Source organism: Bos indicus, chromosome 18 (assembly GCF_029378745.1).
Source record: "Bos indicus isolate NIAB-ARS_2022 breed Sahiwal x Tharparkar chromosome 18, NIAB-ARS_B.indTharparkar_mat_pri_1.0, whole genome shotgun sequence".
Classification (NCBI taxonomy): Eukaryota; Metazoa; Chordata; class Mammalia; order Artiodactyla; family Bovidae; genus Bos; species Bos indicus.
In genome coordinates this window covers 45,120,377-45,133,857 of record NC_091777.1, presented here as the reverse complement: position 1 = coordinate 45,133,857, position 13,481 = coordinate 45,120,377, and the positions used below count along the sequence as shown (strand labels likewise).

The following is a 13,481-nucleotide window of genomic DNA, read 5'->3' as shown; positions in this document are numbered from 1 at the left end:
GCTTCATGAAACAAAAGTTATCCAGGGTAACCTGATGTGTTCCATTCATACTTGAATTAAAAACACATGGTTTAGGAAGTTGTTATTTTACATACCATCAAGTTAGCAAAAAAAGTTCAGGTGGCCCAGTGGTAAAGAATCTGCCTGCCAATGCAGGAGACATAAGGGAGTGGGTTGGATCCTGGGGTTGGGCAGATCCTCTGGAGGAGGAAATGGCAAACCACGTCAGTATTCTTGCCTGGAGAATTCCTTGGACAGAGGAGCCTAGTGGGCTACAGGGGTTGCAAAGAGCGGCACCAGGTCATGTCCACGGGGTTGCAGAGTCGAACATGACTGTGTGACTCACACACAAGGAGTCTATGGTGGTTTTAAGATATGTCCACAAATTATTTCATACTCCTCTCTTCAAGAGATGGAGCCTAATTCCTCTCTTTTTGAATGTGGGCAAGACTTGGCTACTTACTTCTCACAAATAGAATAAAGTGGAGGTAATATACATTTCAGAAACGAGGTCATAAGAGGCACAGAGTGTCTTCCTTGCTCTTGCTTGCTTGCTTTGGAGGAAGTCAGCTAAGGAGTCATGATGAAATGCAAGTGACTGATTAAGATATCCTTGAGTTGAGAAATTGAGGCTTTGTATCAACAGCCACATGAGTGAACTTGGAAACTGGTCTTTCACCCCCAGTCAGATCTTAGATAACTATGGCCACATCTGATATCTTTTATTGTTATTGGTGTGTGTGTGTGTGTGTTTTGGTTGTGAGGTATTGGTTGGAAGGAGGCTCATTTTACTAATATAGGCAACTCTAACTTTAAAGAAAATTGTTTTGATGTACAGATAACAGAAGGGCATAGTGGAAGAATAAGGAAAAACAGTAAATTAAAAGTAGATTTTGAAATACTGATCACCAAAAGTTGTTCTAGAATGAGAAATTCAAAGATAATGGTTAAACAGGGATCAGCAAACCATGGCCTGTGGGGTGACAGTCTGGTTTTTTCTTTTAAATAAACTTCAGATATTGTGATTTTATTACAGTGGTATAATTTTTGATTTACAGCTCTTGGAGATGTATTTCATGTACCATGCAATTCACCCATTAAAAGTATAAAGTGCCGTGATTTTTTAGTATATTTACAGAGTTGTAAAACCATCACTACAATTTAATATTTCCAATACCTCAAAATAAAACTGCATACACATTAGCAGTCACTCTCCATTCCTGCACCATCATTTTTCCTGTTTTTAAGGGTTTACCTATTCCAGATCTCTGCTCATTGAATTCTGCAAATTTTCCAAATGTTGGCATATTTCATTATACAAAAACAAAACAAAAAAGCCTCATGATGATTACTTCTACCACTAACCTATCAGTGAAGAGTCTTTTTTTTTTTTTTTTAATATTTGTTTGGCTATGTCTGGTCTTTGTTGCCTCATGTGGGCTCAGTAGTTGCTTGCGCCAGCTTGTTTGCCCCATGGCATGTGGGATCTTAGTTCACCTACCAGAGATGGAACCCGTGTCCCCTGGATTGGAAGGTGGATTCTTAACCACGGGACCATCAGGGAAGCCCCCAAGAAGAGTCTTGAGTAGTGTGAAATTGTCAAGCTCTTTGTGTCAGGTATAAGTTTTCCAAAATAATTTTTGTTGAAAGCTTGAATTTTTTTAATTGCCAGCAAATACTAAGTTGTTTTCCTTGAAGTAATAGGCTCACTTACAATAGTTCATTTTAGAGGAAATGTGTGCCAGATACTCAAGACTGAATAGCCTCAGCTTGTCAATCATTGTTTTAAGTAAAAATGACATTCTATCAAAAGAATGGCTGTATCAGTTTACAACTCAAATTTTCACACAAGTGCTTTTCCTCATGACAACCATTGAACTTAAGTATGGGACAGAAGTGCCTCATGCATACTTCCCATTTCATCACATATTACACATTATATTAAAGTAGTAAAACGATGTATGTTGAAAAGCAAGATTTAATAAAGTTAATAATATTTACTGTTCATCAAGAACATTGTTTATTGAAGCGGGCTTTTTCTCCCTTTCTCAACTTGAGGGCATGGCTGTGAAGAATACAGTGACTAACAGTTTAGTGCCACTGCTTTGATTTGTGTTAAGGCACCAACTCTTTCCAGTCATATCTGCTCCCCCCAACCTGGGGGCTGAGAACCCTTATCCTAATGTCTTTTTTTTTAAAATTACTTATTTATCTGGCTTCACTAGGTCTTAGTTGCAGCATTCGAGGTCTTCCATCTCGGTTGTGGCATATGGGATCTTCAGTTGTGGCATGCAAACTCTTAGTTGCAGCATACATGCAGCATACATCAGGATCTCTAGTTCCCTGACCACAGATCAAACCTGGGCCACCTGCATTGGGAGCTCAGAGTCTTGGCCACTGAACAACCAGGGAAGTTCCCCTAACTTCCTTTTAAAAAAAATACTTCTTTTAAAAAATTTGTTTGTTGGGCTGTGCTGGGTCTTTCAGAGAAGACAATGGCAAGCCACCCCAGTACTCTTGCCTAGAAAATCTCATGGACAGAGGAGCTTGGTAGGCTGCAGTCCATGGGGTTGCTAAGAGTCGGACACGACTGAGTGACTTCACTTTCACTTTTCACTTTCACGCATTAGAGAAGGAAATGGCAACCCACTCCAGTGTTCTTGCCTGGAGAATCCCAGGGACAGGGGAGCCTGGTGGGCTGCCGTTTATGGGGTCGAACAGAGTCGGACACAACTGAAGCGACTTAGCAGCAGCAGCAGCAGCAGCTGGGTCTTTGTTGTTGTTTGAAGGGTTTTCTCTAGTTGCAGTGCATGGGCTTCTTGTTGCCGTGTCTTCTCTTGTTGCAGAGGCTTCTCTTGTTGTGGAGTGTGGGCTCTAGGCACACAGGCTTCAGTAGATGTGGTGAATGGGCCCGGTAGTTGTGGCTAGAGGGCTCTAGAGTGCAGGCTTAGTAGTGTGGTGCACGGGTTTAGTTGCTCTGTGATATGTGGTATCCTCCCATCCTAGAGATTGAACTGGTGTCCCCTGCATTGCAAGGCAGATTCTTAACCACTGGACCACCAGGTAAACCCCTCTCCCTAATTTCTATTATGTAGTGTTTGAGCTTCATGTAAATGGAATCATAGAGTCTGTACTTTTTTGTGCCCAGCTTCTTCACTCAGCATTGTGTTAGTAAGATTCACATGTGTGTGTGTTGTTGTAGTTTGTTTTATTCTCATTGCAATTTTTTATTTTCTGTGTATATATATTTTATTTTCTGTTATACATAGACATTTGGGTTATCACCTTTTTTTTTTTTTTGGTTTTTGGCTTCTGTAAGTTGTGCTGCTGTGACTATTGAACTTGTCTTTTGATGAAATTTTGTACATGTTCCTGTTGGCATTTACTAGGAGTAGAATTTCTAGGCTGTGTTGATCTTTAGAATAAAACAGCCAGTGTTTTACGAGCAAAATGGGCTTATTGATATTTGGGAATAGTAGAGGAATTGCAATCCAGGATGCACAAGCTGTGGCAAAACCATAGGCAAGTCTGGCAAAAGGAGAGGAAAGTTACTTTCTAGAGAATAAGGAAGTTGGAGGTGGCTGTTTTGAAAGAAAGTCCATTGGAGGAAAGAGAGTGTTCAGGGTGATGATGGTTTCTTTTGGCTGAATAGTTTTTCAGCCTGAGGCTGTTGCTGGACAAGGAGAACTCTTTCTTTTTTGGAGTAAGGAGAGTAATAATCTTCCTGTTGGAGATCCAAGTTACATCTCTTCCTGTTTGGGATCTGCAAACAGTAATGAGGGACAGTGCGGGAGATCTTCCCCCTTCATGACTTCTGCTTTCTTTTTATTTATTTATTTATCTTTTGGCTGTTCTGCATGGCATACAGGATCCTAGTTTCCCCACCAGGGATTAAACCCGCTCTCCCTGTATTGGCAGTGTAGAGTCGTAACCACTGGACCACCAGAGATGTCCCCCAGCTTCATTTTAAACGGGGTTTTCCTTTTACTTTTCAGTCATAGAATATATGTATATTCAGGTTAAGCAACTACTGATAACATAGAAATCAACAGATTTTCTATGATTGTTTTATTATTGAAATTATTGAGTTAATGAAACCACTTTGGTTTATAATCATCCCCCAGTATTCATGGGGGATTGGTTCCAGGACCCCCTGCTGCTGCTAAGTCACTTCAGTCGTGTCCAACTCTGGCTCCCCCGTCCCTGGGATTCTCCAGGCAAGAACACTGGAGTGGGTTGCCATTTCCTTCTCCAATGCATGAAAGTGAAAAGTGAAAGTGAAGTCACTCAGTCATATCCGACTCTTAGCGACCCCATGGACTGCAGCCTACCAGGCTCCTCCATCCATGGGATTTTCCAGGCAAGAGTACTGGAGTGGAGTGCCATTGCCTTCTCCGTCCAGGACCCCCTACTGATACTCAAATCTATGCTACTGAAGTCCCTTATATAAAATGATGTAATATTTGCATATAACCTATATTCATCCTCCTGTGTACTTTAAATCATCTCTAGATTACTTAAAATACCTAGTATAGTATATATACTATGTGGTGTGGTGTTTAGTCACTAAGTCGTGTCTGAGTCTTTGTGACCCAATGGACTGTAGCCCGCTAGACTCCTCTGGCCATGGGATTCTCCAGGTAAGAATACTGGAGTGAGTTGCCATTCCCTTCTCCAGGGGATCTTCCTGACCCAGGGATTGAACCTGTGTCTCCTGCTTGGCAGGTGGGTTCTTTACCCCTGAGCCACCAGGGAAGGCCCAAATATTATGTAAATAGTTGTAAATACAATGTAAATACTGTGTAACTAGTGCTAACATGCAGCAGGTTCACGTTTTGCTTCTTGGAACATTCTGGAATTTTTTATTTGTTCTTGAATGTTTTCAGTCTGTAATTGATTGAATCTGTGGATTTGGAACCCATGGACATAGAAGGCTGACTGTATATATACAAGACAAAAGATGTAAACATTTTGCTAGATTGGAGAGGCAGTTTGGAGCTATACTGTTCAGGGCCTGAATGCCATGTGAAGGTAAGGTAGGCTGTGTAGTACAATGAAGAGGCTAGGTGACTCTTGCACCCACTACTTACATTCTGTGTTACCTTGGCTAAGTCACTTCACATTCCTTTTTTTTTTTAATATATTAAAAAAAATTTATTTCTATATGGCTGCACTGGGTCCTCATTGCTGATCACAGGCTTTCTCTAGTTGTGGTGAATGGGGGCCACTCTTTGTTGTGGGGCATGGCCTTCTCATTGTGGTGGCTTCTCTTGTTGTGGAGCACAGCCTCTAGGGGGCATGGGCTTCAGTAGTTGCAGCACGTAGGCTCAGTAGGTGCTGTGTTCAGGCTTAGTTGCCCCAGATCTTAGTTCCCCAACCAGGATCCAACCCGGGCCCCCTGCCGTGGGAGCACAGAGACTTAGCCACTGGGCCACCAGGGAGGGCCCTGTGACTTGTCTTCTTTAGCTTTATCATGAAGTAGAGCTTGAAGGTTGGAGTTGGAAATGGCAACCCACTGCAGTATTCTTGCCTAGAAAATTCCATGAACAGAGGAGCCTGGCGGGCTACAATCCATGGGGTCACAAAGAGTCGGACATGACTTTGCAACTATACAGCAACAGCAGCAGAGCTTGAAGGTGTCAGACTGTGATGTGGTTGTTTGTGATCTCTTCCAATTAAATAAGGTATTTGCAGCAGTGAACATCCTGGAAATGTTCATCCAGAAACTGTTTTTTTTTTTTTTTTTGGGATAACTGTTCTCAAAGCTTGAGTGAATAAAAAGGAAAGCTCCCTACAGAGAGGCCAAGTAGATTAGTGACAGCTTCCTCTCATCCTTCTGTCTCATTCCATGTCAGAGTAATTTTCCTAAAATACCACATTGATCATGGGAAAGCCCTGCATTAAACCGTTAAGTGGCTCTCATTGCCTATACATTTCAGACTTCTCATCCTGGCATTAATGGTATTTACTTGAATTCGTCTCATTCTTTTGTGAGCTTTTTTCCTGATTACCTTCTAAACCATATTCTCTTCTTTAGCAAAACAAGCTTCCTTGAGCTTTCATGATGTTTTCAGTCTTTATACTTTTATAAATCCTACTTGTTCTTCAAGGGCTAATTAAAACTCATTCCCTGTCTTTCTTGAAGTTTTTTCTTTGAAGTTCAGCTTCAGGTATCCTTCCTGTGAATTTCCATAGCAAGTAATTTGTTCATATTTAATATGGCAACTAATCTTATGCCACTCTATCATGATATTTTATATTAATGTTATTTATATCTTTTTCCTCTTTGCTTACCTCTTCATTTTTTCTTTTTTACTCCAACCAATTTGTGAATTCCTTAAACCATATCCCTGCTATCTAGTTACTATTTTTAAAAAATCAATTTACTTTTTCTGTGTAATTATATCAAGCTAATGATATGCAAGTAATAGACCCAAAAAAAGATTATGTGTATGTGTTAATAGTAGAAATAAAGATAAGTAAATCTATATGCCATAAAACATGAAGGATATCCTACAAAACTAGATTTTCATAAGAAATGAGAACTAAATATTCCTGGAGCCAGACGTGGTGTGATGATGCATAGAATAGAGGATGCCATGTATTCTGGAAGACCAGTCTTATTGGAAGACAGTCACATTGGGTGGATTCTTAATCCAGCCAGGAGTCTCAAAAGTGTATTACTTTATAACACCCCACATGACTGTAAGTCCTAGGCATGCTGCATATTTTAAGATTGTTGGATAAGTCTTTTGCCCCAGAAATACTTCATTATTCATTTATTTATTTCATTTTTATTGCCACCTGCTATGTTCAGACACTGCTGTAGGTGGTGGTGGTTCAGCAGTGAAGAAGACAGACAAAGTCCCCACTTTGTTGGAACACATGTTCTAGAGGATGTGTTCAAAATGAGGGAGGAAGAAAGAGACAAACAATATATAAAAAACTTTTGGAAATGTTACTGAATCAAACTGGGGTCTGCTTGCCTGTGCACAGTGAAGCCAATTAAATGACACTGGGTTGTGATGAAGGAAAGTGCAGCATTTACTGTAAAGGCTCTCATACAAGGAGAATGGGTGGCTTGTGCTTTAAACCCCAAGCTGCCCAAAGGGTTTTAGCAAAGCATTTGTAAAGGCCAGGTAAATGGGGAGTGGTCCCAGGGTGTAGGATCAGCTCGTGTACAGTTCTCTGATTGGTTGATGGTGAGGAAACAAAATGGGGTCACAGGGGTTAACATTATCAATCCTTAGGTGCCAGTATGTCTGGAGGTTCATAATCATCAAGTAGTTAATTTCTTCCAATTGATGATGGTCTTAGTATCTGTAAAACAACCCAGTCAGTGTGCGTCAGATACTATGATCTAGGTACTTCAGAAAGATGCTATAGCAGAGGATATAGGGGAGGAGTCTGTCCCAGGAAGACCTCACAGGGTCCTTCTTGGTTATAGAAGCAAAAACTAGGGTGATTGAATAGTAACTGGGTGGGGTGGAATAGGGAGTGGCTATGGGTCTACTTTAGGGATAGGGTGATCAACAGCTTTTGTCAAATGTTGTGAAGGGAAGAGCCACCTGAATTTAGAGCCAAGAAGACTTGGACTCTATTCAGCTCTGCCAGCGTGACCTCAGGTAATATGCTCAGTATCTATGAACTTTAGTGCCTCATATGTAGCATGAAGATATTGATAATTGCCTTACAATATTGTGAAAATTAAATAAGCTGATGCATATGAAAGGATTCTTTTTTTTTTTTTTTTGTTCTGCTTCTTGTTGGATCTTAGTTCTTCAACCAGGGATCAAACCCAGGTCCTCAGCAGTGAGAGCTCAGTCCTAACTACTGGCAAGCATGAGTGCTAAGTCATTTCAGTCATGTCCGACTCTTTGCCACCCCACGGACTGTAGCCTGCCTGGCTCCTCTGACCATGGGATTCTCCAGGCAAGAATATTGGAGTGGGTTGCCATGCTGTCCTCCAGAGGATCTTCTCAACCCAAGGCCTGAACCCACATCTCCTGCATTGTAGGTGGATTCTTTACTGCTGGGCCACTGAGGAAGCCCCATTAACCACTGGATTGTTAGGGAATTCCCTGAAAGGAAATGTGTGTTAACTAAAAAGAGCTATAGAAGTACGATGTTATTTCATTTCTCTGTTGACTGTGTGAATTTCATGCAGAAATGATGGTTGTTGACCAATCCTTTGGTGGAACTTTGAAACAGAGACCTGGGCTTCTGGACCACTGGTGTTCTCAGGAGAGTGCAGGGTATGTGCTCCTGAGAAGGTGGCTGCCTGCCTGGCTGCAGGAAAACAGAGGTCAAGGCTAGGGGGACTGCCACAGTAGGAACAGAGTAGCCACCAACTCTTTATTTACTGTCTGCATCCTGCCCTGGATCCTTGTGGGAACCATACTGGTTTTAATAAAAATCCTTTTTACATTGTGGATCTTTTTCTTCTCTCATATACTAAACAAGTATAGCTGTTAAGAGGTCATGATCTCAACTTGTTTTAGGCAAACTAAGTAGTAAGAAAAATATGTACAGATGTTTAGGCTGTTTGGAATTTATAAACATAATTAAACTGTAACAATTCATAGAATTTCTGTCTTGATTCCTAATTATTTTTGATGTTAAAAGATGACAGCAATGTGACTGCCATTTGTGTCCTAAAAAGGCAGGCAAGTGCTGCCATCTAGTTTTATATGTTTGATTGTTGTTGTTCAGTTGCTCAGTTGTGTTTGACTCTTTGTGACCCCATGGACTGCAGCAGGCCAGGCTACCCTGTCCTTCACCATCTCCCAGAGCTTGTTCAAACTCATGTCCCTTGAGTTGGTGATCCCATCCAACCATCTTGTCCTCTCTCCTGCCTTCAATCTTTCCCAGCATCAGGGTCTTTTCTTATGACTCAGCTCTTTGTATCAGGTGGCCAAAGTATTGGAGCTTCAGCTTCAGCATCAGTCCTTTCAGTGAATATTCAGGGTTGATTTCCTTTAGGATTGACTGGTTTGATCTCCTTGCAGTCCAAAGGACTATTATCTTTGCTGACATTTGAGATGATGAAGTTGCTGGAGAAACTTTGAAATACTAAACAGAGTTTTATATATAAGGACCAAGCTGATTTTTCATTTGCAGCTTGTTGGAGTTGATTTAGTACTATTTTAATTATGAGACATATTTAATACCTTTTGTATGACCTTTTCTCATGGCTGCAGTCACCACCTGCAGTGATTTTGGAGCCCCCCAAAATAAAGTCTGACACTGTTTCCACTGTTTCCCATCTATTTCCCATGAAGTGATGGGACAGATGCCATGATCTTCATTTTCTGAATGTTGAGTTTTAAGTGAACTGTTTCACTCTCCTCTTTCACCTTCATCAAGAGGCTTTTGAGTTCCTCTTCACTTTCTGCCATAAGGGTGGTGTCATCTGCATATCTGAGGTTATTGATATTTCTCCCGGCAATCTTGATTCCAGCTTGTGCTTCTTCCAGCACAGCATTTCTCATGATGTACTCTGCATATAAGTTAAATAAGCAGGGTGACAATATACAGCCTTGATGTACTCCTTTTCCTATTTGGAACCAGTTTGTTGTTCCATGTCCAGCTCTAACTGTTGCTTCCTCAGCTGCATACAAATTTCTCAAGAGGCAGGTCAGGTGCAGATGGTGACTGCAGCCATGAAATTAAAAGATGCTTACTCCTTGGAAGGAAAGTGATGACCAACCTAGATAGCATATTCAAAAGCAGAGACATTACTTTGCCAACAAAGGTCCGTCTAGTCAAGGCTATGGTTTTTCCTGTGGTCATGTATGGATGTGAGAGTTGGACTGTGAAGAAAGCTGAACACCGAAGAATTGATGCTTTTGAACTGTGGTGTTGGAGAAGACTCTTGAGAGTCCCTTGGACTGCAAGGATATCCAACCAGTCCATTCTGAAGGAGATCAGCCCTGGGATTTCTTTGGAAGGAATGATGCTAAAGCTGAAACTCCAGTACTTTGACCACCTCATGCGAAGAGTTGACTCACTAGAAAAGACTCTGATGCTGGGAGGGATTGGGGGCAGGAGGAGAGGGGACGACAGAGGATGAGATGGCTGAATGGCATCACTGACTCGATGGACGTGAGTCTCAGTGAACTCCGGGAGTTGGGAGGGAGGCCTGGCATGCTGTGATTCATGGGGTCACAAAGAGTGGGACACGACTGAGCAACTGAACTGAACTGAACTGTATGACCTTTTTACTAAAACTATCCTAGAACACAAGGAGAGTTTTTTTTATTAATAGGATGGAAAGGTACTGTAGCTGACTGAAGGACAATGTTGTCTGTGAAGTTCACTGTTTTGGCCATGGTGGTGTGCAGACAACTCTGAACGCTGTTAATTTTTCAGCATTTATTCATTTTTAAAAAAACTTCAAAAAATTTATTTATTTACTTTTTGGTTGTGCTTGGCCCTTGTTGCTGCAAGTGAGCTTTCTGCAGTTGCAGTGAGCAGGGTCTGCTCTTCATTGAAGTGCACAGGCTTCTTAGTAGTATAGTGGCTTCTTGTGTTATGGAGCACAGGCTCTAGGCACGCAGGCTTCAATAGTTGCATCATGTAGACTCAGTAGTTGTGGCTCCTGGGCCCTAGAGCTCTCTTGATGTGAGCCTCGTTACCCTGAGGCATGTGGAATCTTCCCCAACCAGGGGAATCATCGAATCCATGTCCCTTGCATTGGCAGGTGGATTCCCATCCACTGTACCACCAGGTAAGTCCAATTTTCGGTATTTAAAAATTATTTTTAGTTGTGGGCTGAGAGTGGAAAGTGAAGTTTTTGGAATAGATTAAATTTTGATCAGGGGCAAGCTTTTGTATGACTTTCTAAGTCTCCTGTGTGGCCTGCAAGCTCTGCTGGTGGTTTTCCCACCCATCTGCCTCACCACATGTGACTTTCTTTTCCATACTGTCCTGTTCTTAGTTCCTGGATGATACCATCTCCTTCTTCTTCTAACTAGGTTCATGGCAGTTCTTTCACCAGGAAGTTTTTTTTGTCTCTGCTCCTATTTGTTTACTTGTTAATTTTTAGAAATTAAAAGATGCACAGCAAAGAAGAAAGCAATCATTCCCATTCCTTCCACTTAGAACAACACCACTGCTAACATCTTTGCATATTTGCTTTAAATCTTTTTTTTTTTAAAGAAAAATCACCATCAGTTTGTGCAATATTGTGATTGATAAGAAATATATATTTTGTCATTCAGATGATCAAATGGTGTCTGTGGTTCCTGGCTCACAGCTCCCCAAACCCTTGGAGTGTCCTAGGTGGTGAGAATTTAAAGGTATTGCTTATATTAATTAAGTGATTTTTGGAGAGCCCTAGAATGAAGGTTGGTTACTAGGAGAACCAATCTGGTGATTAGAGGGTTGGAACTTTTAGTCCCACCCTCTAACCCCCTCTGCTCTGCCTTCCTGCTAGCATTGAGGATTATATCTATATAAGAATTCAACAGAGAAATGGCAGAAAGACCCTCACTACTGTCAAGGGATTGCTGATGATTATGATAAAGAGGAACTAATAAAGGTGTTTAAGAAAGAAGTTTGCCTGCACTGGTACTGCAGTTGAACAGCCAGAATATGGAGGAGTAATTCAGCTACAGGGTGACCAGCACAAGAACACATGCCAGTTCTTCATAGAGACTGGCTAGCATGACCAGATGAAAGTCCATGGGTTTTAAATGTTTTGGGTTCACTGAAGCTTAAATGAGGATTTTTTTTTTTTTTTGCAGTGAGTATAATTTCCTTTTTGTCCCTTGTCACAAGTTTAAAAACCTCACAGCTTGTATAATGTAACCATTTGGGGTCTGCTTTTAACTTGAACTAGTGTAACTCTTTCATGCAATAAACTGAAAAGAGCCCCCGCCCCCCGCCGCTCCCCCCCCCAAAAAAAAAGAGAGAAAAGGAGAATGGCTGGAAAAAGAGGAAAGAAGCTGGAGGATGAGTCAGTAGCTGAAGATGATTGATCTAAGCAATCATACCTATGTAATGAAACTTTGGTAAAAATCCAAGAGGATGGAGTTCGGAGAGCTTCTAGGTTGGCTGACGTGTGGAGATTTGGAGAGAGAGGCACTCCTGGAGCGAGTATAAGTTCTGTGCTCCTTTCTCCCCATTTTGCCTGATGCTTCTCTTCCATCTGGCTCTTCCTGAGTTACATCTTTTTATAGTAAACTGGTAATCTAGTAAGTAAAATATTTCTTTGAGTTCTGTGAGCTGCTCTAGGACATTAATCCAACCTAAGGCAGGGGTCATTGGAACTCTAGTCTATAGCTGGTTGGTCAGAAACCAGGTGATAACTTGTGCTAGTGACTGGCATCTGAAGTAAGGCAAGGAGACAGAGTGCTGCTCGACTGAGCCCTTAACTTGTGGATCTGGTGCTGTCTCCAGGCAGAGAGCATCAGAATTGAGTTGATTTGTAGGCCATTTTGCTGGTATCCTGAGAATTGGTGCTGTGGGGAAATCTTTGCTCTACCCCACCACCTGTACTGTTGCCAGAAGGGGGAGCCCTTCCAGGGCCCAAAAGTGGGCTCCTGTCTAACACTTTTAAATGAATTATCCAAGGGGACACACATGCTGACAAAGCAAGAAAGGGTATTTTATTGGAAAGGGTACCCAGGTGAAGAGTAGTAGGATAAGGGAACCCAGGAGAACTGCTCTCCCATGTGGCTCGCAGTCTTGGGTTTTGTGGTGATGGGATTAGTTTCTGGGTTCTTTGGCCAATCATTCTTACTCAGAGTCCTTCCTGGTGGCACATGCATTGCTTAGCCAAGATGGAAGCCAGCGAGAAGGATTCTGGGAGGTGATCGAACATGTGGTGTCTTCTTTTGACCTTTCCTGAAATCTTCTGGTTGGTGGCGGCCTATTAGTTCTGTGTTCCTTACCAGGACCTCCTGCTGTAAACCAGCTCATGCAAATGGTTACTATGGTGCCTGGCCAGGGTGGGCAGTTTCAGTCAGTGTGCTTCCCCTAACAGTACCACAATGAAAACTGGGATCCAGAGCCCTTTTAGTTTGATAACAGTGATATTTGTTTATTCTAAAGAGTTCAAATAATGCGTTAAAAAAAAAAAAACCCATCCTAAATCCCACCACCTGGAAATAACATTAAATGGACGTAATAATGGCACACACACAGAACTGTCACACATTCTTTGCTGCAGCACACATTTCCGTGTGGTCTTCTAGCTTTTTTATAATGGCACAATCTTTTTTTTTTTAATTTTCAAAATATTTATATATTTGTTTGACTGCACCTGGTCTTAGTTGCAGCATGTGGGATCTTTAGTTGTGTCACATAGACTCTTAGCTGTGGCTCTAGATCCTGAACCAGAAATCGAACCTAGGACCCCTGTGTTGGAAGCATGGAGCCTTAGCCACTAGACCACCAGGGAAGTCCCCATCTTCTGGCTTTGAATGCTGCCATGGGGCATTCAGCATTCATCTGAATGCTGAGGCCATCTAGATTCT

The 13,481-nt window shown here is 41.7% G+C and overlaps 1 long non-coding RNA gene across 1 annotated transcript in view; it reads left to right on the top strand.

The window, feature by feature from the left end:
- The window catches only part of LOC139177102 (uncharacterized), a 245,302-nt gene that overhangs the window by 608 nt on the left and 231,213 nt on the right, over window positions 1-13,481 (top strand). The window lies entirely within an intron of this gene.